Source organism: Aythya ferina, assembly GCF_964211825.1.
Source record: "Aythya ferina genome assembly, chromosome: 1".
NCBI lineage: Eukaryota > Metazoa > Chordata > Aves > Anseriformes > Anatidae > Aythya > Aythya ferina.
The window spans coordinates 107,723,395-107,750,224 of NC_140296.1; the positions used below are offsets into that span (position 1 = coordinate 107,723,395).

Consider the following 26,830-nt stretch of genomic DNA (forward strand, 5'->3'; position numbering starts at 1 on the left):
AACTCCTGAAGAACAGATCATGCATGCTGAGCAGTTGTTGCTGGTCCACAGGATGTCCATGAATCCAAGACAAGTGCACATTTCACGAAGTGCTGGGACCAATGAAAAATAGAGGGGTAGCTCTGAGGGTTGGTGCTCCAACGGCTCAGCTAGCCCACATCTGCCACCTCGGTTCTTAATGGAATTCCACAACAAAACGGTCCTTATTTGTCCAAAATTCTATTTGGATTTAATCACTCTTATATGAAAGCAAAGAATTATTTTCTTTTCTAGTTCATATTAAACCAACTGATTATTTTACATGCTATTTCCAGATGTGAAATCACATCAGCTCAGTAGAAGTGATACGTTACATGTGTACATTTTTTCAATAGTAGAAAATATTGGCAAATCAAAATAAAATGACAGGGTACTGTGCTCATTCAACAACAAAGGCGAAAACTTGGTGTAGAGCAATAATCCATGAAACTGAAATTTTACAGAAAACCAGATATGACCTTGTATATTCCTGAATGCAAAGCAGCTACTTCCTTACAGAGAACTGGAGAGCAGCCTAGCTAGAAATTCCTTGAGAAGTGTTATGATGTTCGGATACTTGAGTACAGAGCAAAGATCTTGTCATTGTAGTATTTGTGAAACGTCTTCTATCAAGTCAAGACTCTGTGTTCAATAAAATACATATAATACTAAGTAATAAATACAGAAATAACCAATAAATGAATTCCTTTGGTCTTGATCTTCAAGACTGGCAGTACAAAGTACACCGAAGGCATTCCGCGTTAGGCATTCTATCTGTGTGGTTGTCATGTCTACCTAAGGAATAATGGGGGTAATGAATGAACAGATATTTCAGCATCCATGAAATTGCATCACTTTCCAAATTTTAAAAATAACATTTTATAGAATAACTGGGGGACAACAGACACAATCCATATACCTTGGCATGTTTCAGTCAACAAACTCCAGGAAAAAAAAAAAAACACACCAACAACAAATACTGGAGAAAAAGCAACAAACCTTATCTCTTTACATCTACCGTTTTTATGCTTTGTGAGCCATCTGAGTCTGTGAACACAGCCCAAGTACCACTGAGCCCTAACGTTAACTTGGAGACATACAACAGCATAACAAAAAAAACAACAAACCACCACCACCAACAACAAAAAAGCACAGAGATGTTTTAAGGAAGATAACCTTGTACTTATAAAACAAAAATAAGGTATCAAAATGATGAATCCAATCTTATTTTCCTAATCATTTCCCCTCTAGAGGCCCCAACAAGCTACTTCACAGAACCAAAGACAGCTTAAGGTTGGAAGGGACCTCAGGAGGTCACCTGGCCCATCTCTCCAATTGATGTAATCATTTTTGGATTTCTGAAAAAAAATCCATACTGCTTCTCTCAGAATCCATCTGGACAGAACATCCAGAATAGAGATAGCAAAGAACATAGTAAAATGGGTGAGCAATTTCCTGAACAGTCATGTTAAAAAGGTTATGGAAAGTGAGAATACATCATGCTGATGGTCACTTATCAGTGGGATCCACCAAGGCTCCGTTTTAGGGCTAGTTCTCTTCAACGTTTTGGGAGAGAGGAGAGCAGAAGAAGATGCAGAGGGAAACGGATTGGTGTGATGCGGCTGTGGTGCCTGTGACAGCACAGAGGATGAGTCACAGCGGGGGAGCTGTCATCAGGGCCAGCAGCAGCAGCGCCACCACACTTTGGCCTTGGCTGTCGGTGTGTGCAGTTTGCACCTCCTGCAAGCCATGGCTCGGCTGATCTTCCTCGCCCTGGCTGTGCTGGGCATTGCCCAGAAGCTGTGGTTCCTGGATGATCATGTGGATGTGGATGAAAATGAGCGAATGCAGCAGCATGCGGAGCAGCTGATTGAAGGCATGGCTCGGCTGCTGCATGAGATGGAGGAGAGGAGCCAGGAGCAGAGCGGGGTGGCCCTGGGAGCCCTGCTCTTCACTGCCTTGCAGCAGTGGCAGCTCTGGACCCTTATTGACCTCCTTGTCCTGCTCTTCGGGCTCTGCCAGTGGCTCAGGAAATGGACTTGGGCTCCGCAGCAGAAGCAAGCAGGGCAGCTACCCAGGGAAGAAGGAGAAGGAGAAGAAGGATGGTGTAGAAGACGGCAGCCACACCGATGACACCTGGGATCTGGGCAGGGTTTGGGCCGATCGCACCCAGTGGCCGGCACTGTACATGGCCAACAAGTGCAAGGTGGTGGAGGAGCTGGTGGACAAGCTTCCTGGTGCCTGCCAAAGACTCTCCGGGGAATCTCTCTGCAAGCCACGGCTGCAGCCAGCCATCAGCGTGGGCTGCTTCTCCGAAGACGGGAGTACCCGGCAGGACAATGTCCTCTACCGCCTGCTCGTGCCCCTGAGGCCTCCCCCCGGGCACGCCTTCCACCTGGAGCTGGGCGCCGAGGGGCAGACGCCAGCGAGGAAGCCCGGCCTGTGCATGGAGCTGGAGTGCGCCTGAGCGAGGGAGTGGCTGGTGGGGGACATGCTGTGCTTCCTCCACCACCCCGAGCACGAGCTGAGGAGAAGACAGGAGCCCAGCCTGCTGCGCACCCTCTGCACCGGCTCCTACCTGGATGTGGAGGAAACCACTCACTGGTTCCAGGCCTTCGTGAAAGCAGCCTGGGAGCTTCTGCCGCAGTTGCGCCACTGCTGCCTGACGGTGCTGCCCTCCCGCAGCTCCTGCAAGATCAGGCTGGCCAACGCCTCCCAGAGCACCCTCTCCATTGAGATCACGCTTGGGGTGCGGTTAGACGACTCGGACTCCTTCCTGAGCCTGGAGTAGCCGCGGCCAGCTTCACCAGCAGCACGGCGCCGCCAAAGAGCTGTGCTGTGGCAGAGATGCAGTCTGTCGGGCACACGGCCAGGCATGCCTGACCCCACAGCTTCCACCTCAAACAGCTGCAGCCCCGCGCCCGTATGCTGGTGAGCAAAGGCTTTTCCCCCCACACCCTGAAGACGGCTGTGATTCACCAGCTGACAGCCACAGCCCTGGCAAGCCTGGCAAAGGAAAGATTGCCCCCTGCGCCTGGATGACCTCCTGCGGTGCCTCTGCTGCTGCCTGGAGAGGAAACACCTCAACCGCTTCCTCGAGAGGGAAGGCAACGAGAAGGTACCTGAGGAGAGGGATGTTGTTGTCCCCAGCCTCCCGAACAGCTGGACTGCTCAACTTCTTCCAGGCAGTGAGCACCCAAACTCTTGGAGAGAGTCCATTCTGTCAGGGAGCTTCATCCTATATATTGACACCAATAAACAGCCTATGTGAACAAACGCTCTGACCGTGTCTGTGCAGCACTTTGGGGGGGAACATGGGCACAGGGTGCTGAGTGCACCGCTGTCACAGAATTGGGAATTATTTTCCTGAAATGACTGGCTGAGTTTGGAAGGGACCTCTGGAGGTCACTTTTTCCATCCCCCCTGCTTAAATAGGGCCTCCTAAAGCAGGCTGCATAGGACCATGTGCAGATGGCCTCTGACCATTTTCAAGGACACCACACCCCCTCTGGAAAACCTGTGCCATTGCTCAATAACCCTCACAGTAATATATCTGGTTCCTTACATTTTGGATACAGTATCTCAGTGTTTCTGTTTGTATCCATTGCTTCTTATCATGTCACTGGGCACACTGAAAATAGGTTGGCTCTGTTGTCTTCGTACCTTCTCTTTGGGTTCTTTTCTGCAAAAGTGCTTTCCAGCTGGTCAGCCCCCAACCCATACTGGCGCCTGGGTTGGTTCTCCAGAGATGCAAGACTTTGCATTTTCCCTTCTTGAACTTCCTGAGTTTCACTGGATTGTCCGGATGGTCGCATGGAAAGAGTTGCAGTTAATCGCTCAATGTACAGTTGGAAATCAGTAATGAGTGATGCTCCTCATGAGGGACAATATTGGGACCAGCACTATTTAACATCTGTGTCAATGCTAGGGACAGTTAAATTAAGTGCACCCTCAGCAAGTTTACCGATGACACTAAGCTGTATGGTGAGGTTGACAAGCTGGAGGGAAGGGATGCCATCCAGAGGGACCTGGACAGGCCTGAGGGGTGGGCCTGTGCGAACCTCATGAGGTTTAGTACGGCCAAGTGCAAGATCCTGCACCTGGGTTGGGGCAATCCCAAGCCCAGATATGATCTGGGCAGAAAACAGCTTGAGAGCAGCCCTGAAGAAAGAGACCTGGGGCTGTCTGTTGATGAGAAGCTCAACATGAGCCAGCACTGTGTGCTTGCAACCCAGAAAGCCAGCTGTATCCTGTGCTGCATCAAAAGAAGCATGGCCAGCAGGTCAATGCAGGTGATTCTCCCTCTCTGCTCTGCTCTTGTGAGACCCCACCTGGCGTTCAGCTCTGGGGCCCCAGCACAAGAAGGACATGGATCTGTTGGAGCAGGTTCAAAGGAGGGCCACAAGGATGATCAGAGGGCTAGAGCACCTCTCCTATGGGGAGAGGCTGAGGGAGTTGGGGTTGTTCGGCCTGGTGAAGAGAAGGCTCCAGGGAGACCTTATAGCAGCCTTCCAGTACCTAAAGGGGGCTTATAGGAAAGCTGGGGAGGGAGTCTTTGTCAGGGAGGGTAGTGACAGGATAAGGAGTAATGGCTGTGACCTACAGGAAAGGAAGTTTAGATTAGATATAAGGAAGAAATTCTTCACTCAGAGGGTGGTGAGGCACTGGCACAGGTTGCCCAGAGAAGCTGTGGATGCCCCATCCCTGGAGATGTTCATGGCCAGGCTGGATTGGGTCTCAGGCAACTTGGTCTGGTGGGAGGTGTCCCTGCCCACGGCAGGGGATTAGAACTGGATGATCCTTAAGGTCCCTTCCAACCCAAACCATTCAGTGATTCTATGATTCTGTGATTCTGTTTTCAGCAAACTGTAGATATTAGGAATATTCATGTAATCTTTGTGATTTCTCTATCTTTGGGAACAAGTAATATGAACAGAGCTAGAATGCCACAGAATGTGAGAAAACAGAAAACTACTTTGGTGTGGTAGATGTACCTGCAAAACAAACCCCACCAGTGCACAAACCACCATCTAAATGCTATGAACCATGTATTACAGCTCTTCTGTTGATGTTCTGAAAGTAATTATGATTGTGAGCTGTCAGAAAGATTCACTGAACCAATTACATTCATCACCAACTGACAACCTACCTAGGCAAACCCTTTTAAAATCTGAGCCTCCTACAACACTAATGAGCATTAAAGAATAAAATATATAGCTCCCATGAGTTGGAGGCACAGCATCATAGCTTAACACTGCTATAAACAGTAAATCTTTATATATGCCTATTGGCGGTGATATGCCACAAATGTCAGCACAGACTCTTGTTTTCTGACATCATCAGTAATGCTCCTCTTTGTTACACTTATAACGGGCAACCTAAAATCAACAGTACCACCATAAAGAAAAATGTTTTATGCAGAAACTGAAATTTCCTCTTAACGTTGGATCAAGCAGGGTGGCATGGAAAGACCTGCATATGACTTTCAAAAATTGAGAGCTCCCCTGAAGATTTCTAGGTCTCTCCCTGAAGACTTTGCTGTTAGCTTCCAGCAAAAGATTTTATTTTTATTTCTTAATGCAGTGCTGGCCATGGAACGGTGCCACTGTCTCTGTCATATTCTATGCAGCAATGTAGCCATTTGTCACAATGTCATATGCGCTACAGGATCTCATTGAGGTGTCATGCCCTCAAAACCCATTCCTGCTGCCAAGAATGAGACACAATAAAACAGGAGTATGTGCTACTAAAGAAAGAAATTGTTTTGTTTGTCAGGAATGTTGAGAGCAGTAACTTCACTCGGAGGACTACTCTCAGATTATTTTAGCACAGCTGTCACACGCACAGATAAACCCAGAGAAATACACTTTTCAGGATCATTATTTGTACAGCATTTCAAAACAATTTATCTTGACCTAATGCTTTCACAAATACATGATACTTGGAACTCCTGGGTGCGTCAACAGGCCGCTACAAATACGAAGCCTAGATAAATGTAGCAATCAGCTGTGTACTGCTACATGTGGAATACCATTTCATTAAAATAAGGCAAAGCAACAACCAGAGCATCTCTAAGTAGAGATCTCTAAAAACATGCTAGAAGAAGAATAGGAAAACTGTTTCAAAGGTGAAAAACATTTCAGACCACCTTTACTGAAAGGAAGCTGATCTGCAGTAAAGAGGTGCACAAATACCTGCATGAAAGAGTCATAAGCAGTGTACTCAGAAGCGGACGTTGTTGCAACCTCCCTGCCCATGCTCTCTGGGACAGTTCCAGAGGGGTCTGCACTGCCCAAAGGGAGATGCAGCAGGCAGAGCCATCTTCACTTGCGTTGTTAAGGTAGAAAACCTTTAGGTGGTGGGAAAGCCTTCCAGTGTGTATGGGAGAACACCCTCACATACATGTATGCACCGTGAATCTATAAATACATATCCCATAGCTATCTGCATAGTCTGTCCCATATCCAGTACCCTCATATAAAGTTCATATGCTCTTGGATCATCTGCACAAAGCACTGAAATAGGAGTCAAAGCACAAATATGAATAATGTGTAGGACATATACTGGAGAAGTACTTCTGTCTCTGGAATGTGATGTTTGGAAAGGTTCTTGGCAGGACCTTCATTAGAAAATAACACCTTTGATTGCTGAGTAGGGAAGAGAGGTAAGAGAAAGAAAAATCAGTACCTACCAGAAGTAGAGGAGGAGAATTTGGGCTTCCAGTTCAAGAGTCTCATATGAAGAGCCAGGCAATGAAACATCCAGCTTGTCCACACAAGTGCAGGCTTCCCATCACCACAGATGCATCATCTTCACAAAAGGGAGTGAAATAGATAAGAATACAGAACTAGTCTCGTAAGCAGTAAGGTAACAACCTTCAGGACACAACTATAGCCCTTGGTGGCTGGCAACCCTTGGTAGCTAAGAGGTGAGGTCTATTAGTCCTTCTGATAGCCCATCTGGCAGACAGGTCTTCTCTGCCTGGCTCAGGCAGAACTAGAGAAATGGACCTTGCCCATCTTGCTGCTCCTGTTGCAATGTCTTTTACGACTTGCTTCAACTTATAATCCCTTTGAGGAAGGAAGGTAGGCAGAGGGTAGTCGGTACCTGTGTGGAGAAACACCAAAACAAAGGCCACAGGACTCACCTTAGAAGCACTGGCTATGCAAGAAACAACTGAACTTAACCGGAGATTGGCATGAATCAAAACCTCATCTAAGTGTCATGCCCCTTGTGCTAGTAGATAGAGTATGCTGCTGTAGTAAGATATGGCACTGGGTGCCCATCTTCAGGAACTGAAGCACAGAAACAAAGCAAATCTACACGGTTACTGTATGAGAGCAGAGGAGCGCACAGCATGCTAAATTGGACAAGCATGACCAGCTCTGCAATGAGTGACAGTTTTCCCCATTTTCTGCACAAAGAGAGGGAACCAGGATACTTTGTTTCTTGCTATTCCTTTGCTATAGGTACAAGCAACAGAAGACCTGATGCTTTCAGCATGTATAGGAATGCTTAACCCATAGGGATAATCTAGGAAGATGTAACATAAACCACACACAAAAAAAAAGTCACAGCAAGGAAAAAAAACAACAAACAGAACAGGAACATGCCAGGCAAGGTTTGCACTAAGAAAAATTCTGGTCTTGTTCAAGTACTTCTGCCCTCTGAAGGCTGCCCCAAACTTGCCTGCATCAGCAGCAACACCACAGGACCCTAATTATGATCAGCCCTTTGCAGGCTATAAGTGCCACCACAATTCCCCAAGCACAGAGTAGGCTTCCCAGTGGTGGTTCTGCAGACACTCTTTAACACCACCACAGGGTGATCAGAAGAAACAGAGCAAAGTGTAGTGTCACAAACCACCACAACAATGGTTGGAATGAACTTGCCAGTTCTCAATTTCTTTTACCAATCTGCAGATGGCAAGATAATCTTCCAGTGAGGAGTTTGCAAGCACTTGAGAAGTTACTGAAGTTAGCACATACTGCAAAGTAGATAACATGCATCTTTTGATTAGCTTTGTGCCATAGCTTAGTTATACACCTATATACAAAACGTATTCAAGAAGTGATGAAAACAAGTTACATGGAGCCTAGAAAAAGTATTTCTTTTCGAAGGTTTAACATTTTCTGAGCTTTAATTTAATTAAATGCCTTCCTGCACTTCTCCTGTTAAAAAAAACTCACATTTTCTGCTGTTGACTCCATTCATTCATGTGTATCAGAAGAATAAAAAGTCCATATTCATCAGGCAGGTTGAAGTCCAAATACAGCTCTTTATTCACCTTGCACAAAAAATGCAAGTTATGTATCTCTATTCAATAAATACTGGATAACATTTTTCATAAGTCTTTAGACCATTGTAATTATACAGTCCACCTCCTGCATAACCTAGCTTTTCACAGATGTACTACTGAAGTGATGCTTGTAATAAGTTTTACCTACCATTCGCCCTGCTGAAATCTCTTAATTAAGACTTTCAGACACACACAATAATCCTACCTTTACTGTTCCTGGAGGACTATGCATATGCATGAATGATCTTTGCAGCTGGAATGTTAACGCTGTTGAGGGTAATATTCCATATATGAAACAGTAGCCATATGCCCACACATCATACCCTGCCCTTTTTACATAAATATAAGACAAATCTACATTCTGGGATATGCAGTGTTCCAGGAAAGACAGCCTGAGAAAGGAAGGTTCACTGGGCAAAAGTATGTCTTTAAGCCTGGAGGGGTGGGGGTGGGGTTGGGGGGGGGGGGAGGAAAGAAGTAGAAATAATAGTTCGGATGCTAGCTTCTAAAAATAAAATACAGTTATCAGAGCTTCCTGGCTATTTGACACCTTCTTTTCTCTGCAGTAATAAATACATGGAAGAAGGCTTCTATTTTGATAGCCCCTCTGAAAAACCCTCCGCCTCCTTCAATACAAGATAATTTTTTTTTTTTTTTTAAGTACCTTTTAAGATCATTGCAGTTATTCAATCTTCCTTTCTGCATAACACAGGAAAACGTATTTTCTGGCTGAGAAGCATGAGACCTTTTAGAAAGCTATCCAACCCTAGTAATATTGTAGGATATTGGCTCCTTCTGCAGTCCATCAGACAAAACAGACACCTCAGATAAGAGGCACCTATGTACACGCTGTCAGGGACCAAGATTTGTCTTGACATCTTACCTAGTACAGCCTTCACTGAACAAGTGAAAGGTTTCCGTTTGATGCCCTGGCTGCCCTAGGGGTAGGCAGCTCTCACTCACGTCCTAGCAATGTCCTTTAAGCAGCTGCTATTCCCAAGGTGCAGAGATGCTCCCAGTCTCCTCTGGGTTTGCTTCCATGTGGACAACACGGGTGTTCAGTCAGAAAAAGAAAAGTCGACAGTGGTGATTACTACTGCCTTCCATTTCCTCTCTGCTAACTACAAACTGGGACCTAGTTCTCTCCCCTTCCAACACAACACCTTGAGGACCTCCTGAATTGCTGACCTGGAGTTTAAATCTCATCCTTGTTATCTGTCTTGAGAGAGAAACTGCCCACAATGGTGCAACATCACTGCGGACCTCCAATAATGCTCCCTAACAGGGATGGGATTTGTGCCCTTCCATGCTTGCTATTTACCATAATTCTTGTACACCGAAATGTAATTACATTAATGGCAGTGTAGCAGCAGTAAATCATGAACTTAATTAGAAATGGAAATTGCAAGGTAATATTTGACAGAAACTTCCCATTGATGGTGGACTTGGCTGGCCTGAGGTACCATTTGCAACATGACCAAAGGAGCTGCATTTTGTCATGTGATTTCTAGTTGTAAACAGCAAGCGTGCAAACACTTCCCAAATTATGGGTCCTGGAAATGCCGTGACCTGTTCACTACCCTATCCTGACTACATCAGCATTCTTACTCACACCAGAGGTATAACTGGTATTTCTGAGGGAGGGAGGATGCTGGTTTGTTTGTTTATTTTGTTTCCCTCAAGTGTATCAAGTTCAGCAACTAATTTGTGTTAGAAGGTGAGGCATACAAGGCAACTGTCTTGTGGCTGTCACAGGTCTTTATGGCAGCTCAAATAAACTAAAGCATTTTAACGTAAAAGCAAAATATCATTTTTATTTTATTTTATCATTGTACATTTTTGATAATAAGTATCAAAGCTACTCACAAAAGAGTTACTATGGAAAAAAAGGCACCTCAAACCCCAGACTTTGAAAATTGTTAATTTTCTGCTAAACATTTGGACAGAACATTTTCGAGCAACTGTAATAACTTTTCAGTAAACATCGCTATACAGAAGCAATAAAAATCTTTGTGTTATCCCAGATTTAGATCATGATAACTGAAAATAGCATTTGGCCAGAATCTGTCCAAAAGACAAAGTAAACTGTGCTCAAATTCTACTCTTTGTTGTAGAGATTCTATGAGATCTTTCTTCAAAAGAAAAGGGGTGGGGACAACAACAAAATGAGTTAAACTGGTTGGTATATTTAAAATCCCTCAGTTGTGATGCTTAACAGAAAAGGAAAAAGACTAATATATCCCTCAATTGTAACAAACAAACAAACAAAAAAACTTCAAATGATTCACACAGGTATTTTACAAGCTAAGCACACTGCAAATTGATGCTAATATACAGAATAAGAATTATTTTTAAGGAATAGATCTTACTATGCTTTCTACCTTCCTTGTGTTTCTAATACATGTAGGTATGTCAGAAACAGATTCAGGAACCCCAGGCGTGTATACATGAAGATGACAAATTCTTCATTCTGGTATTGAAATGAACTCAATATGCGAGAGCTGATATACTGAGAAAGTATTTGCAGACATAAACCAGCTTAATATCTGAAGCCATGCATCTCTGGCAAATACTGACAGGAGTTTCTTGTCAGAATATGCCACCTGTTAAAACAGAGTAGTTCCCCACCTCAAGTGCTTTTAAAAGGCTGCTTAATCACCTCAACCATTTTTATTTCAAATTAGTACTTTCATGTAATGATTATGGTAGCTAATTGATTGAACATTACTTCCATTTTACATTACGTCTGATGAGTTATTGATTGCCCTTTGCTTGCATGACACTTAGGACTTTCCTGGTGAAGCACATAAAAGAATAAATACCCCAACCCTGCTGCATCAGTAACGCATCCTAGCAGGGCTGTTGTAGGCTTCCATATAAAAGAACCCTAACATTGCAGTGCATTGATCTAACAGTGTGTGCTGCATTTCAATGTTGTAAACAGTTCCTGTATTTTCTTTTTCTTCCTCTCACAGCTCCAGTCTTTGAAAGAAGAAAGCCCAAAACTCAAAGAATTGACCCCTTCTCCTTTTGGGGCATTTAGAGCTAGAAACTTGCTGCCATTCTAGCTATGGTTACTGATCTCAGGGAAGTACACAGATCGAATCGGAGTTTTTCAAAAGCATAAGAATTTTCCATAAGACTACATGGTAGCCTCTAAATCCTCTTACTGAGCTATTGTGCTTCAGCTCAATGGATAGTTTAAAGGCTTTATAAAGTACCTTTTCTTTTCAATAATTTATTTTCCTAGCTGTCATTTCAGTTTTGCCAAATGAAGGTCAGCACGCATTGCGGGGACCACTAAAAAACACTAGATTAAGATGTTTGTATTGGTTAAACAAGTGGAAGAAGACTCTCTGAAACGGTCTGTTCTGAGGATTCTTAATCAAGCAGAACAGATGTTTATTATATAATTAGGGAACGCTTTGCCATCAGTATGAACAAATCATGAAATCAAATTGCTCCATAATACTTTCCATTATTTCACAGACACTTGCTGTGAAGAATTGGGGGTAAGCAAAAAAGCCAGATACTCTGTTATTCTCCAGCCCAAGGCGCTATTTGGTTACCCAGCAGGGAAAACCACACTGCCTGTTAGCATAAAGCCAGAAGAGCTAGTGCCTGCTTTATCTGCCAGTCTAGTACAGAGGACTTGTGGAGATGTGAGGGATGTGAAAGGTGTGGCACAGCCCTGCTACATCACGCCCATCTCTTAGGAATGCAAGGTGAGAAGGTACCTTACCACTCAGAGCTTTTCGAGCAGGTTTGAGCTGATGACTTCTCTGGTCTAGTACCGCCAACGAATTCCAGATAAATTTTGATACAGATATTCATACAGAGGCATGATATCCTACTGTAGGCATCAAGAAATGTTCATCCACACAGAGTTTTAATAGTCAGGCCTGTCCCCTGAGCACCTCTAAGCAGGAAAGCCGATCTATGTCAGTAAGCAGACTGCTGCTAGGGCAGGGACCTCTACCCCAGCAAATACCCGTCCATGCTATTAAGTTACTAGTACCTGGTGGCCCAGCGCAGCAAAGCTTCTTCCCAGCAGAGCTCAGGCATGGTTCAGATGTTAGCACACAGAAGTGGCTATTCCCTCTAGGCAGCTCGGAAGTGGCTCCTCTGTTTGAGGAAGAGAGCATTTATCTTTTTGGACATAACGGCAGTTGTGCCACTCTGTGTTTTATCAGTAGTTTTGATGCATACATTTCTGCTTCCCAAATTCTGAAATAGGTATTCCAACTCGGAAAATCTTTAGAGAGAAAAGACTCTGCAATATGAAAAAATTAAGGCAAAGAGAAGACAGTTGATCTCCAGCTGATCTCTGGCTTGTAGCTACCAATGGTAATTTGGGACTGGAATAGCTTTGTACATTGCAAAGTCCACACTGTTTATGTCTGTGATTCACACTGTATTCCTGCTAAACCTCATAGATATGACATGATAACGTGACCAGTCTGTTCCTCTTCTTATTTTCGTACTCACCAGATTTTGCTTACACATGACAACAGCTACAATCAAAGCACTACAATAGTGAACAAACAACTAAAAATCTATGCAAATAATGTTTTACATTTAATTAGGCTAACCCCAGCAACTAATATCTTTAGTATTATTCAGCATTTTCAATATGTAATATCCAAATAAGGATTCTCAGCATGTTAGCTTCTGCCAAAAATTCCTAATACAAGGTCAAATCATATGGTGACTATGAACTGTCACAATTGGAGACTGATCAACGTATCAGTAAAATCAATATTATATTCATTTTCAGTTCACCATATGGTTATTGTTTTCCTGCAACACAATATTGCCTTCACTGAATGTGAATCACAGTCCAATGGCCTTACAGCCACAAACCCCGGCATGGAGAAGGAATGAACAATAAAGGGTAAGAAACCTAATATAATTCGAGCTTTGGTGTAGTCAGACTTGGGGTCTTTGAAAATATTTATTCTTCTACTTGGCACTTGAGTGAATTTCTCTGATATCCTTTTACACTCCCATGAAATTATACTTCCCTCTCTCCAAATCTAGTCTCTGTGTAACCTACAGTAGCATATACATCTTTCTGATATTATTTCTTTCTTTAACTTCATTTTTTGTTTATACTCAGGCTGGTCCAGTTTATTTCTCTGGGAGAAATGGAAAGACTCCCCTAGGTACTACAGCATAGTCTGTCCATAAAGAAAGGGAAGGAAAAAATACTTTTATTGCAGGTGGCAGAACAAATGTTGAGAACTAAGGCAGAGAAGGGAATGACCAGGGCTGTTAATTTTGGGGGGAATCTGAGGCAGATATATGCTGCTTTGACAAACACTGGCACTGTGGAAAAGGAACTGATACTGGATAGCTGAGAAGGGGATTTAGAGAACTGCACCACAGTTTCATGCCATGTGAGGAGGGTCAAGAAGGAATGTTAATCAACAAAGAGCTCCCTCACTTGCAAGTTCTCAGGTCTGCAACTGAACCTCCTGGCAGCCATAAGAAGTGCCATTTCTTGCTCAGCTTCCTTGAGGGAGCTCTGAGGAGAAAGGCTGTAAAAGCAACAAACAAAACCCTTTGTAGCAGTAAGTGTAAACCACTTTCTACCTACTTTGCCTTCCATTCAGCGAGCCTCTTAACAAGGAGGTTCCTAGCTCTGTGCTCAACTTCTGTGCTGCAGACTTTGCCTGTTTCCCAGCCCTCCCACTATACAAAATTCTTTTGAACACAGATCAATCTTGACTGTACTCAGTGTATTCAGTTAAATGCCAGATGGTAAGGCAGGGTATCTGGCCTTATAAATAAATCATTTCCATTGGATCTCTGAGATTATGGCCACAGTCCCTTTCTGCAATTGCTGCCTTTTGAAACTGGGATGCAGAATGCAAGTCAATAAGGTCACATTCATCACACGGCATTTGGCACGCAGCTATATGATGTTAGGTATCTCTCAACAGCTACTTTGACCAAGACATTATCAAACAAAATGTTCTGAAACGTTTTTCCCTGCCCCCAACCCTACTATATAAAAGCTTCTGTTTATAGAAATACCTCAGAAATACCTCATTGCTCTTCCTCTAAAATCCTGTCACCTTGGTCACAGCTGTTAAACTTAGCAACAGCATTTCTTTGCCTGGGAGATATGCATCTGTCCCAGAGCTTTGCCACCCAACCTCTACTATCTTTGCATTCCTTTTGATAACAAGCCTTTCAAAAAAAAAACTCACAATTCAATAGCCAAAGCTGAAGGCAGCCTAATAGTCACCAAGACTGCACAGCAGTCAAGTGTCAGCATGCTGGGTTCTGCCCTCCAGATCAGGAATGCTGCCTGTGAAGCCAGAGGTCTGCAGGTACAGAAGAAGGAAGCAGGGAAACCTGCACCCACTGACTGCGCTGCCACTAACTACATGAATGCAGGTCTAACACTGAGGAAAAAAACATCCTGATTCTGAAGTGAACAGTCACTGCCATTTCCTGAGCTGAAATAAACAACTGGTTTTACAGACTCTTTTCAAGTTAACACCTTCCCATTGAAATATTTTATTTGAGGACTGTATCTCACCATTCTTACCTGCAAGGTGGTGAACAAGCATCTCCAGAGGACTGCTACCGCCACTGTGATGGATGACACACACCAAAAAGCAAAAAAGACAGAGAGCCTGCAGACTTTTTCAAGATAAAACAGACATGAAGTCGTATACCCCACGGATAGGTGGCATATGACTGGTCATATGACAGGAACAGAATTCAGGTCACTTGAACCCCTGGCGCTGAAAAAAGCTTCTGCCTTCAGCTTTTAATTGCCTTTCTGAAAACGTGCAATGATAAATTGTATTTTAGAAAAACAAAGCAGCCTCTTGGACTGGGGAAAAACAACAACAAAAAAGCCATGCCCCATTTACTTTTGAAGAAAAAGGGTGGCGAGGATTTTTGGTTTCATCTGAGTTGATATTACAGCAAGCATAAAAGCTCAGCAGTAATTGCACAGTTTTTTGTATTCTCTGTGTGCAGTGTGCATGGATTCTTTTTTATTTTATTTCATATATAATTTATAACCTGCTGCATAGAATCTACTGAGTTAATGCATATGTTTAACACAAATAAAAGGGGAAGTTTTAGTTAAAAGGAAAGCTATTTCCCCCTCAGTTGCATAGGTGCTATCCAGTGCATGGCTGGTCACTTTTTCCAGCAAGCTAGCATTTGTTTTCCTACCACAAATCTCATCCACAGGGGGGGAAAACAGAGTATACCATTATATATTATATATATACATATCCTTTCTTTTCTTTATTTTGTGATTCAAAATCTACCCTACTGGGACTCTGAAGATATATTAGAAATAGAATTCATTTTGTTTCACTGTACTGCTAGCATCCCTTGTAATAAATAAATACATTACCACAAACTGAAAAAAGAATTAAAATTAAAGACTTATGCATAGGTCACCTTTCCCAGTACATGCTGGATTTGATTGCCATTACAGCTTTTCATAAAGCCACTCCTGTAGCTGGTGGCTGGTGCAATGACTTGCAGCAAATAAATTAATTTAGGGACATATTCTTTCAAGCCATTTATACGACCTACAGGGAGGTACCACAGCACCTTTGAGTTACTAACAGATTTTCCTCCACCCAGCTGCGGGTGGTTGAGCTCCTGCCACGTAGCTGCCAGATGGCTGAGGATCAGCAGACTGCCTATCTTGCCCATGGAGACACAGGAGCTAGGAAGCTGCCGAGTGGGCCCCCAAACACTGCCCCTCTGCATACAAATTGGGGACTTTTCACACTCCAGAGCGTGAAACAGCCAGACTAGACTTTGTGGGTAACTTGACAGGTTGCAACATGTAGTTGACCTTCAGATTTGGTTCCAGCTGGGGCATATTTAAGGCACCAGCAAGGGAAGTCTAAGAGGTAGACTGTGAGAAAAAAACATTGGGATTTGATCAGAGAACACTGCAGTAAGAAAGCATATGCATAGATAATGACAATATCTTAACTAAGAGGCATTCTTCCATGCAAGAACAAACATGCTAAGAAGTTGGAGACGCTAGAATATGGTGAGTTTTCACAGAATCACAGAATTTCTAGGTTGGAAGAGACCTCAAGATCATCGAGTCCAACCTCTGACCTAACACTAACAGTCCCCACAGTTTTCCATCTGTGGGACTGGTCAAATCATTTTTCCAAGGTTTCACAGGAAGAAGGTAGCAAAATTAAGAACGTAGGCCAAGTTGCTCTACCCTCCTGGCTAGAAAGCCATCTTTTCTTTCGTAAGTGGCAGCTGATTTACTCACAGAGTAACACTTTACTTTATGGGTAAGTCCTTCTGAAGTTCCAGTGAGTACAGACATTACACTCTGGCTCTTAAATAGCATCTGTAATATATTTAGTCCACAGCGCGTCTCATCTTCCAAGATACCATCACAACATTATTATTACAGTGTTTCACATAATTCCCTTTTTTGTATTCATTATTCCTCTGGGAAACCTTATTTTGCCAGCCCACTGATAGCAGCCAGAAGTCTTTAACAAAGCTCCATTTTCAAAAACGTCAGTGATAATGAAAAAATAAAATGAGGAGTGACCAGTCATTCCTTTGGGGTTATTACACACATTATTCCACTTCTTCTAGCTCCAATTCCTTGTCTAGGCGAGAAAGGATATGTAACATCCACCACGGATTTACTCATCTCTTCTATGTCATCATTACTTTGACAACAACACGTTATCACTATCACTCTGAGCCACAGGATAGCACAACGCTAAACAGCTTAAGGACTTGGGAGGAAATAAAGTCAGGGTGTAAGCTTTGCTAAGGAGAGAAAAAAAAAACAGGAGAAGCAACAACTTACTGATTCTGAAATTTCTTGGCTTGGGACAAAACTGTCATTAAAAAGAACAAAAATTGCTAGACCACATCCTAATGTGACTCCAGCAATACCCTGCTTTTTACTACCTGAAATTCCAGCCAACCTTAGATTCCACAATACATAGTATCAAAGCTAGCAGCAAATGGCAAAGGATGAGCCTTTAACATGCAAGGACCATTCCCACAACCTGACACCAGAACACCAAACAAAAGCATTATGGTGACCTTGTCCAATGCTTCTGTTCAAGTGATTCCTGCATTATGTCTCCTTTAACAGGTGAGAAGGGGATAACCTGGATTCATATGCAGAAACTGAACTGTATTACACCTTTGAATCCATTCTATTCTTTTATACATTTCTGTGCTGTATTTCTGTGGAAGTATTTCTAAGGGTTGTTTACCTTGTTTCAGGTTTTGCCCCCAGGCTCTGGTGTAATCTCCAGCAGACACAGGCATATAAACCTTACCTCAAACAGGAGCATATCCTCAGCTGGGGAAGCTGGATCGAGGAGCTGCAGTGTGTGAATGTGACTGTGGCAGTCTGGAACCTGCAGCCTGTGTTACTCCTGCTGGGAAGAGACACCCCACTAGACCTCAGAGAGGTTGGGAAACAGAAAGGAAACATTTCCTGAGGATTTGGAGAACACTGCATGGACTTCAGTGGCATTCATAATTACCTTACCATTATTCCCAGACTGAGCAGAAACCTTAAGAAGAGTTATCTGCTGCCAGGACACAGTGGGCAGGAGAAAAAATGTATTAATAAGCCTGTTTACTTCTGTTCCATCTCACCTTCCATCCTCTCTTTGGAAAGTTCTGCCTTTATAATTTTAGTTTAGTTTATTGACTCAGTAAGATACTGGTTTATTATTGACTCAATATTTTCCCTGTCTCAGGGGCCCATCACCCACCTTCAGATGGATTCCTTTAAACAGTAGACAGAAACAGTACCAACACTGACAGGAAGAAAAAAAAAAAAAAAAGAGTCCTAGTAAGTGTAACGGTGTAGTTCAGAATTGCCTCAAAGGTAAACTATGGTTAAAAAAAAAAAAAAAAAAAAAAAAAAAGGTAAACATTTCACAGGTCCAAAACTCAGAGCAAATACACATTGCAGTCCTGGTCTCACACTAAGGGACATGCTGAAACACACTAAAAACTCTTCATACTTACCCTTTCACTGGAAAATTGCGTTTGAGGGATGCTCATGGAACACTGGGATGAGACCTTAGGCACCAGGAGGTGCCCAAGATACACAACAGATCCAGGTGCACTCACAATCCTGGGAGTCCCAGTTTAACTCTAGGTAGAGTTAATGCTGTTACAGACAACAATCATCTTATCAGAGAGCACAGATTATCACGTCTACAGAGAGGCAGTGAGTATAAAATTTCCTCCTAGCGCTATTATCAAAGCATCCAAAATCTTTGTAGATCTCTAAGAAAGTAAAAATTTCACACTATCGAGGTGAGGACATGTACACTTTATTTAAAAGAATAATAATAAAAACCACAAACACTAACAAAAACAGTAATCTTTGGTTCCACAGGAACTTATCAGCATCCATTACCACGTATCTCAACTGGGTAAGCTCTATCTACTGGACTATGTAAGCATGAATTCAACAGGAAAAAAAAGAATGGCTTAGCGCTTAGGTAATAAAATGCTTTCCATGTCTGTATTTTTCATGTGAAAATACAGGCATCTAAAAATATAAACAGCTGCACACAAAAAAAAAAACACACAAAGAGCTTGTTGGATGTAGTTTAAGAACCACACACTCTCAATGAATAACACAGAGATTGGGCCCAGGGGGAACAAGGACGTAAGAAAATGTTTGTTACCCTGATTCCCTGGTACCTGGCTTAGCTAGCTGGACTTACATTATAAGTTCTTTCATTAGCAGAAGTACTTACATGGAGATTTGGTTAAAAAATAAATTTTTCTGCTTCATGAAAATTTTGTCATGATGTGAAATTCTCAAATATCACAATATTGCAAATTTTAGAAGTTGGAGTCTAAACAATATTTTGATTAATGCATTCTGAAATATTTATTATGAGTTTAAATTGTTCATACTAAGAATATGGTTATTAAACAAAAAAACACATTGCTATGTGAAAATTAAAGACTTTTATAAATAAAATATTGAAACAGACTAATTTATTAGTCAAGCTGGTTTTAGTTCCATTGTTTTCTGACATTCACTGAAACCATTTTCCAATCTGTCTTCTACAAAGGTTCTGCTTTGGTATTTTCTCCTGGTTGTTACTACTGCACAACTGCATGGGTAGCTGTAGGAAACTGCCCAACTTTACACCGTAAGAACAGGGGGAGACTGCTTTTATTCAAGGAAGAATAATTAGCTGGACATATAATAAGCAGGACTTGGTTACCCTCTACCACCACTGGTATGGTATTAATGTAGACAGATGGTACAATATTGATATACTCGGCGTGCAAAAAAACTTCTGGTAACTGGCAATACTGGGAAATTTACACAGTGCTTGCCTACACCCAGATATTCCATCTCAGGCTAAAGAAAAAAAAACAAAAACAAAACAATCCTATTTCCCAATCTGTCTGTCTTTGTCATACAACCCCGTGCCACCACTGCTTCTGTTGCCCTTTTCCCAATTGATTGCAAGAGAGACTGTGAGCACCCTAAACTAGGGCTCATTCCTCATGGCAAAGTGACATCCTCTTACATGCCCTGAATAGTTTCCTGCAGCTCTGCTGATCCTTTTCTAGACAGGCATCCAGTTCTTAGTAGAGCATCACAAAACCCTGTGTCTTCATGAATCTTTACCTTTCCGAAAGAAGTGCACCAGTACAAATTAATCTCCAAACACCTTATTTCAACAACAGTATGAGTGGAAGAAATTTGAAGGAAAAAATCTTTAGCAGAAAAGCATTCCCATGGTTATATGCCAAGTAAGTGATACATAAATTGGAAAGAGGAGTGTTCAAGTCTTTGGAAATGTCAGAAATACAACTAAAATAGAACACAAATTAGAGAAGCTACAAAGTCGAAGAATATACAGTATTTACATACTCCACAAAGGGAACAGTAATCGCCATTCTGTGACAAAGAATAGAGCAAATAATGTGAGCTGTATGGGCTTAGAACATAAAAGGAAAATACCTTGAAATCACCTGTGTTCTCTTTCCTTCTCTATCATATAAAAATTATGTTGCCTTTTCTGTCCCCCTCCCATCTGAAGAGTTATTTTAAAATAAGATTTTTAAATTTTATTATCATATTCATTCTATAAAAAGAAAGAGCGAGAGAAATCCCACTTTCTCAGGTTTGTCTCTTCAATTGCAATGTGGAATAGAATTGCTGAAACTACCAAGCTTCCCACTACTTCCAATCACATTACCAACAACACTACTACTACCCTGAAACCTCAAATCACCAAGCTTTTTCCATTTGATTTTTGTGCTTTGTAAGTTCTGGGAAGCATCAAGAATTACAATCAAAGCATTCAGTGTAAATAATTATCAGACATACTTAATTTTCTTGTTTTTAACTTCCTGAAAGAGACTTCTAGAATACTCTCGCAGATTTTCCTTTCAAATACTATTCACAAGGCAACCTCAATCCAGTAGAAAATCTCCACCAAACAACTCTTTAAATGTCAAACAACAGTTTTAATGTTGTATGACTAAAACATTTTAATTTTCTTAATGTCAGAGTTCTTCCATGGAAGAGATTTAGATCCAGCTATCTGATATCTACCTTGGATACTCAGGAAACTCTCTCGAGTAAGCAAGAGAGGTTGCCAGTAGATCATGTAATCAAGGGAAGAATCTACTAGAAACCACACAAATCAGTTCCCAGTGCTTGGTTTCTGCCTAATATGATAGAAGGAAGAGGAAGAACCACTTGAGTGAAGAGTTAGGAAAGGTTACTCGGCCAAGATTGAAATGGTGCCCTTCAAACTGTGTGCGCTCTATGTGGTAGCAGGGTGAAAAACCCTTAGGTATTTTTTTTTTCCCTATATTAAGTTTATATTAATTCACAGTACTCATTGAATTGGAAGATAATAAAGACCAACCATATGAACAAGTAAGACAAAGACACTTGAAAAACAATGGATACACTTTATATAACAACTATCTGGTACCACATCTGAGTGAATGAATTACCTTTTGACATCTCTTCACTGTATACAAATAAAGATAAAATATATGTAAAATACAGAGGACATCTTACATGGATCTAAGAAAATAAGGTTTACATAGATAGTTAAGTCACACAATAATAGCTTGAACTTCAGAATATATCTTGTAGAAGTACACTTACTTCTCGTAGAAGCACACACTTACTTTACTTTTAAAGGAAAAAGAAAGAAAAAAAATAAATTATTTCACCTGTTTGTTGTAGTAAGGGACACATTATCTCCAACTATAACCAAGAAAAATTCTGAAGTCGATTCTCCTAAAGTGACTGAAAGTCTATCTTAAAAGACACCATTGCATCACTGAAGCGCTTACTGTATGACCGCAGAATCACTCCAAACCAGTCATCAGCAGGTTTCCCGGACACGGTAAATACTGGAAGTAACACTGTTTCTGTTTGACCTGAAATAATGACATTCTGCAAATAAAGGAAAACGTCAGGTTGGGTTTGAGTACCGAGGGTACAATGCTACTTCCATTACAGTTGACTTTGCTGTTATATACCGGTCAGACAGTACTGTGTGAATTTACGGGATATACAAAAATGCTTTCTGTGTTTTATATTCATAACAACTCCTGCCATGATATTGCCTTCCACTGCTGATATGCTTTAAACTGCATTACCAAACAGAGTATCTTGAATGTTTTCTTTTCTTCTTTTCCTCCTCACTTTTTGGGTCTCAGGTATGGTTGTACTGACACCTACCCCACAGTCACAAGACATAACAGCTTGAATCGTCCTTCTTGTAAAGCTATAAACTCACACAGCAGCTAGTTTTCAGCACTTACATTTATTCATTTTTTAGAATAACAGTTTGTGAGAGAATTAGGCAGACATTTTGCTGTGTGCAGTTACAAAGCTCTGTGCAGTCTGATTCAAATTCTTTCTGCTCTCCACTGTATCTACTTAGTACTAGGTTTTGTCCTCAAGTTTCCTGTGATACAACACAGAATGCACATAAACAATGACACCAAATTCCACTACTTGCCCAGATAGCAACTGCTTAACTAACTACTCTTTGGGTCAGTTTTACTCCTCTGTTAGGTGATCTTAGGAATAATAGGGAGACAAGGCATGAGTTACCGAAACAAATTACCAGCAGAGCAGCACCAACTGAACAACTCAAAAAAATAAACCTGGTCCTAAAAAGACTCATAACACACTTGAAATCAAACTTTATCCTGAGTTGCCAAGGACACAGCTTCAAGTGTGCCCACAGAAGAACTTTTGGGGAAAGCCTCAGTGCTGAGCTGGATATAACATCCTTAATCTGATGGATAACCACTTTTGTTTCTGTATTTACATTTAACACAACATCCTGTAATTCTGTATTTCATGTAAATAGATTACGTACTCTCTACATTGGTAGGAACTTTTAATTAGACACTTGGCATATACTGTAAATATATACAGAAAGTATATACATATCCTTATTACCTGCTAGGACACAATGACTACTTTTTAAACCACTTAGAGTATTCCCACTGTTCCCACATGGGAATTATTCCTATCCACAATTCTTTAAAGAAACGACACAAAAAGTTCTCTGAAGTAAAAAGCAACTGCACCAGGCAATACGGAGGACACTAGTAAGAGTGGAAGTATTAGAAGTGCTAGGGCCAAAGGAAGCTTGCCACACTGCACAAGTTTTGACGTTACTGCAGCACCTATGTAGTTGGAGTTTCTGTCACCAGCCCAGAGTAAAGCATAATTACTTTGTCTGCTTAACATAAATGAGATACAGGACAACCACAGCAACTTATTTTGACTTCATGTGTCAGCCTAAACTCCCTTTTTACTGGAAATTTGGATATTCCTTGTGGCTTGTCTGGGAAAATAAAATCTTCAACTGTCTTTTTGTATTATGTACACATTATTAGGTTTGTCCATACTCATGTGTGAACTGAAAATTTTATTTGCTTAGCACCACAAGGTTAAATCTCCATTGTTTTCTTGGGAATGCATAAGCCCTCCTGGAAAGCATAAATTGCCTCTGTTCTGCAATACGACCAGTTGATGGACTGACAACAAAGCAAGCATGAACCTCAGGCTCCAAGGCAGTTAGTAACTAGTGGAGTACAATGAAGAACAGCTTGTTAAACCATCTCTCAGTTTGTTAAACCATCTCTCAGCTGTAACTGGGAATGTTTACCTTCTGCCAGTGCTGAAAGTGACTTACATTTCATCTCACACTGAGACACACTAGGGTTACTGATCAGCAGTTACATCAGTGAGGTACTAGGAAGCTGCCTGTTCACAGCCTTTCATCTGCTAGCTGCTGCCTCCTAGCCAAGATGCTGTTATTGGCCTTGTGAAAGCCCCCTTGAGAGCGTGGTATTTCACAGATTAGTTTTGGTAAACCTCAGTGAAGTTTAACTTTCCACTGGAATGGAGAGCAGAGCACCCACCCACTCACAAAGTCTCATCTGACAGACTGATATAACCAAACGTTTATGATATCAAGCAGTATCTCAAGAATAGTAAGTTCTTTTATAGACACACTAACTGAAGCATGCTTTATGCTAGAGGAAAGGCTTAGGAGCAGAACTGTCATGGGCTCTGTGGACATGCACACAGCTCACCTCACACCAACACTCAGGCAACCGACTGCTGACTCCTGGATGCTCACAGCACATGGTGTTTCACTTGTTGCCATTCTGCCAGTAATCGGTCTCTCTCTGCTTAGCACAACCTTACTGAGAGTACTCTTCAGCTTTAATACGTACCATAAAGCTCAGAGAACCAGCTGAGCATGGAGAAAATGTGTGCAAACACTCAACCAGGTAACTGAGATAGGTGTTCTCCTTTCCGGCACAAGGAAACATTGAGAGCACAGAGAGCAGTAACAGCTACCTTCCCTAGCTGTAGCTCTTCACATAAACTGAGCAATATGTCTTCTGTGGTAGCTCATTTCTTGCCTCTGCAAAACAACGTCCACTGGTCAGCAAAACTTCCTTACTGAACTCACCCGCCCCATGAGTTTCACAGCTGAGGTGGCTGAGAACAAGACCGAGCCCTACAGTAGGGAACCTTTTTAGCCCTCCCACAATTTTCTCTGCTTGGGCAAGTTCCAGGTCTGTGCCATCTGCCTCACATTTCTTCCACAAGGCTGCTGATGACTGTGAAGCATGAGGAGGAGGCTCACAAACAAAGAGAACATACCCACCACCAACAAATCCTCTGCAGCATGAGCCCTGTCAGTCACAGGCAATTCTTTATTACCTTTCTGAGAGGCTACCTGGCCTAATTCAAACCAAGTTACCTCACCCACAGATACCCTGACAGCAGTCACTGCAGCCTGTTAGGTCTGGTGTTTTAATACCTGCCTATCTCTAGCTAATAATGCTTGCTGGCAAGTTTTAATTTCATTAGAGATATCACTGTAGTACATGCTAAATGAACACCACCAAAAAGTAGCAAGAGAGTGCAAGAAGTCATTAAATTATTACTCCCAAAGTCTCATGATGATTATTGTTAATAGGGCAATCAAATCCTGCTGTATTGTTCCCTAACTACATGCCTGCTTAGTGGGTGGCATACATTTCCATTAAATAAAGACTTATGGTTAGAAGAAGAATGTAATCAACATTAATGACCTGAAGAGTAATTGAAAATACAGTCTCAGTCGCCACCCCACCCAGCTATTAAAAAGGACAATCATTAAAAAAACTTCTAAACTAATTCCATTTTGTCTCTCTGCATGTTTGTAGAATATCATTCACATTTTCCCCGCGCTGTTATCTCTTCTTCCATTCAAATTAATTTAATGTAATTATAATAAAATACATTGTACATGAAAATAAAATTTTGGCATTGACTACTTCCGATAACAAGTACTGCAAGGAAGAACATTACACTTGCAACATACATTCATTACAAGTCACCATTTGTGCTAACTCAATCACTTTGGGTGAAACATTTAACCACAGTGTACAATTTACACCCTGCATATACCAGTTTTACCAATTCTGTAAATTAGGCAAAAAATGCAGTTTATGTTTAAACAAAAAATCTGAGGCAAACAACCACAGTTGTTTCTCTCGAACTCACAAATTACAACATTCCCTTCTGCGATTACACATTTTTGTTTCTTCTTTTTGCTGCTTATTTTACAAGAGCTCAGTATAAGTGAGTTGTTTTTATGCAATCATAAAACACACATACATACAAAACAAAACGGAAAAAAGCTGAACACAATCGAGGGGTCATTTTAATTTCCCCATGAGACAAATGACTAGAGCCTCATGTGTTCCCTCAGTTCAGTCTATCAGCAGTTTGAAAGATCAACAATTTTGAAATACTTCAAGACTGGGGACCGAAACAGCAAGGATTTAAAATATCCAGTAATTTCTCCACATAATGACATCTGAGAAATAGTGTCAATCCACTAATCAACTACTCCTTCTGCATTTCTTTTTCACTAAGGGAAAACATTGTTTTTTCAGGGAAGAGCTTCAGCACAGTTGCCTTCTTCTGCTGACTCTTATCTGTAAGCAGGCAGATGTTCCTGAATTAATGTGAGTCATTGACCATTTATTCTTTAGTACCGAATTAAATACATTTTGTAGCATTAAGCAAAAGTATTAAGTGGAACGTATAAAACAGTTTAATGATTTTTGTGAAACTGGAAAAGAAAAAGATTTCCATAACTATGCATTTTTCAAATTGACTTTGTTTGTTTTAATGTAGATGGCATTTGTATCAATTCTTCAAAACTTCTCCTTTACGTAAGTCTACTAGCACTTCAAGGGAATATTGGAGATAAGAATGAAACATACATAATACAGTCAAACCTCATTCACTCGATTTAAGAAATATACATACTGACCTACCCAATAATCTTAACGATGATCCAGAACAACTTGAACTCAAAACATTAACCTTGCAAAAAAAGGATCTAGTCTCGTTCCAATTAAATCAATGCCTTTTTTTTTTCTCCAGTGGTTAAGGATGAAGAATTAAAGTGAAGCGGTAGTTGAGGATAAATAGATGTGAAGGAAAAGACACCTGGAAAATACTACTTTATTCTGAACTTACCAACTTTGCTCCGCTTTTGGAAGAATGTGCTGCATTTTTTTGTTTGTTTGTTTTGTTTTTGTTTTTTCCCTTTAACCTATCTTCATTTAAAATATGCAAATTTAGAAGTGGCATTCATGCAGTGAAAAATGTGAAAATTGCTCTTAGTTATACAGTATACCTGTCCTGTATCAGGTATGTTGGTATGTTATTCCATGCATTTTTTAAAAGAGGAAACGATTGCCAAAGCCACTGAAAGATGCTGATGGCACAATACAGCCTACATTCAAGATTACGAAAAGCATAAACACAATTATGGTAAGGTAATTTTGTAAAAGTTACATATTGAATAAAAATCCTTTTTGCTATCTTGACTGCACTCAAGAACGGCACTGCTGTGAAATATTCCTACATCGTTCAGGAATCTGGCATCGCATCTACCCCTTCATCAGCCTTTC

At 41.4% G+C, this 26,830-nt stretch overlaps 1 protein-coding gene and 1 long non-coding RNA gene across 10 annotated transcripts in view; both read right to left on the minus strand.

The window, feature by feature from the left end:
• The window catches only part of LOC311420745 (uncharacterized protein), a 154,216-nt gene that overhangs the window by 122,045 nt on the left and 5,341 nt on the right, over window positions 1–26,830 (minus strand). Inside the window, exon 2 of one of the 9 annotated variants that reach the window (XR_014684529.1) lies at window positions 6,710–6,828. The exons of the other annotated variants lie outside the window; for them this stretch is intronic. The gene's annotated coding sequence lies outside the window, so the exon portion shown is untranslated. The remainder of the gene's footprint in view (window positions 1–6,709; window positions 6,829–26,830) is intronic. 9 annotated transcript variants of the gene reach the window in all.
• Window positions 12,774–15,848, minus strand: LOC311430283. Its single transcript, XR_014688661.1, has 3 exons — window positions 15,752–15,848; window positions 14,877–15,113; window positions 12,774–13,857 (listed from the first exon to the last, which is right to left on the minus strand). It is a non-coding gene; the product is annotated as an uncharacterized lncRNA (long non-coding RNA).